Below are 2,115 nucleotides of genomic sequence, written 5' to 3'. Positions count from 1 at the left end.
GGAAGGAATAGTTTTCTTCAAGAACCAGCAAGAACCGTGAGTCACACTTGACAGGATCTGTGACCTTCCATAGAGAAATGCAGCCTCTGCCAAACTGCAGCCTGTTTTCCCTTTCCTCCTACCTTCAATTGTCTGCCATTTCTCTCATTGGCCACACCCAGCTGGAAGTTAGAGTAAGCGTTGATTCAGTACAGAAAGAACAGCCTCCTGGTACACAGAATAGGTTACAGAAGGATGGAGAGTGGATCTGAAAGGACACACTGAGAAGATCCAGGGCAGCAACTACTTCCAGCTTCTATGGACAGAGAGAAATATCAATACTTACCTTCTACAGGATAATTTAGTGGCAACATATACCCCTCATCTGTATACCCAGTTTTCTAATTACAAGGGGTTATTTTATGAAACAATTACATTTTGGGTGATAGCTGTAAAGAATAATTACCTTATTTTGTTTTGTTTTGTTTTTCAGAAAAAGTCCCAAATCAATAGGTATTTTATTACATAATGAAAATATCACAAATAAGGCCAGGTGTGGTGGCTCACCCCTGCAATCCCAGCACATTGGAAGGCTGAGGAAGGAGAATTGCTTGAGTCCAGGAGTTTGAGACAAGCCTGGGCAACATAGCAAAACCCTGTCTATACAAAAAATACCAAAAAATCAGCCAGGCATGTTGGTGCACGCCTGTGGTCCTAGCTACTTGGGAGGCTGAGGTGGAAGGATTGCTTGAGCCCAGGAGGTTGAGGCTGCAGTGAGCTGTGATTGTTCCACTGCACTCCAGCCTGTGTGACAGGGCAAGACTGTCTAAAAAAAAAAAATCACAAATAGGTTTTAGGATTCATCTGGCATCTTGTTTCAGAAGCTGGACAACTCTTAGATCTTATTCATCAGCCTGCTGAACTGTTCCTTTTTCGGAGACATAGATGCCATCCAAAAAATTTCTGATGTCTTTGATTTTAACTGTTGTGTCTTGCTGAATCAAAGCAACTGAATTTGAAATAAACTCAATGTCATTTCCTTCAAGGATTAATTCATCTTTCTGGGCTTGAGATACTGAAAAAACATTTATCCTCATTCGACCCCTGTGGATGTATTTTTTACCCAAGAAATTGTGGGTTTCAACAAGAGACCTGTTCTCCCAGAATACGAAGTTGATGAGGAAGTGAGCTTACAGAGACTTCATCTTGTAATGGAAGCCCACAGTAGCACCCTTGATCATGTTCTGTACATGACTACAAATAGTGTGCATGGCAGCCAGTTCCTTTCTCTTTCCCCACCAGTTGTCAACTTGGAGCCTCTTCCTTTTCTTTCCAAGGAGACTGAGTTATACATTGGTGTGATTGAAGCCCCTCTGCAGGGTTCTTCTGGGGCCCTTCAAAGTGACTGTGTTTCTTCAGAGTGATATCAACATTTTCTGGAATGCTGACAGTCTGATTGCTGAGAATGGTCTTCATTCTGACAGTACATGCCGCAGAGAGAGAATGTCTCGTCATCACATTCTTGTAGCCCATAAGGGAGCTGTGTATTCAAGAACAATTATTTTAGCTTAAGAATATGGGACAATTATCTATTGAGGTGAACAGATAATGCTAATGAAACTACATTTGTAAAAGTGAGGCCAGGCATGGTGGCTCACACCTGTAATCCCAGCACTTTGGGAGGCTTAGATGGGTGGATCACTTGAGGCTAGAAGTTCAAGACCAGCTGGCCAACATGGTGAAACCCCGTCTCTACTAAAAATACAAAAGTTAGCTGTGTGTGATAGCATGTGCCTGTAATCCCAGCTACTCAGGAGGCTGAAGTAGGAGAATTGCTTGAACCTGGGGGGCGGAGGCTGTCGTGAGCTGAAATTGCACCACTGCACTCCAGCCTGGGTGACAAAGCAAGACTCAATCTCAAAAAAAAAAAGAAAAAAAAAAGTGAAATTAAGCTTCTGTCTGTTGTTACATCACACAAAAATCTTAGAGAATGTTTAGGATAATCTGATTGGGCCTGTGCAAATTTCACTTTAGGAGTGTCCAATACAATCACCAAGAGACAGTCAGTCTTCCACTAGGGCATCTGAAACTGAGGTGTGAAAGGCCCATGTGAATTCTGACTTTAAGACACTTGCC

The 2,115-nt window shown here is 42.5% G+C and overlaps 1 pseudogene; it reads right to left on the bottom strand.

The window, feature by feature from the left end:
- Positions 1-881: 881 nt before the first annotated feature.
- LOC105549980 lies at positions 882-1,455 on the bottom strand (annotated as a pseudogene).
- Between the last annotated feature and the right edge of the window lie 660 nt (positions 1,456-2,115).

Source organism: Mandrillus leucophaeus, unplaced genomic scaffold (genome assembly GCF_000951045.1).
Source record: "Mandrillus leucophaeus isolate KB7577 unplaced genomic scaffold, Mleu.le_1.0 Scaffold460, whole genome shotgun sequence".
NCBI classification, from domain to species: Eukaryota; Metazoa; Chordata; class Mammalia; order Primates; family Cercopithecidae; genus Mandrillus; species Mandrillus leucophaeus.
The sequence above is the reverse complement of the archived record's forward strand: the minus strand, read 5'-3'. Positions and strand labels throughout refer to the sequence as shown.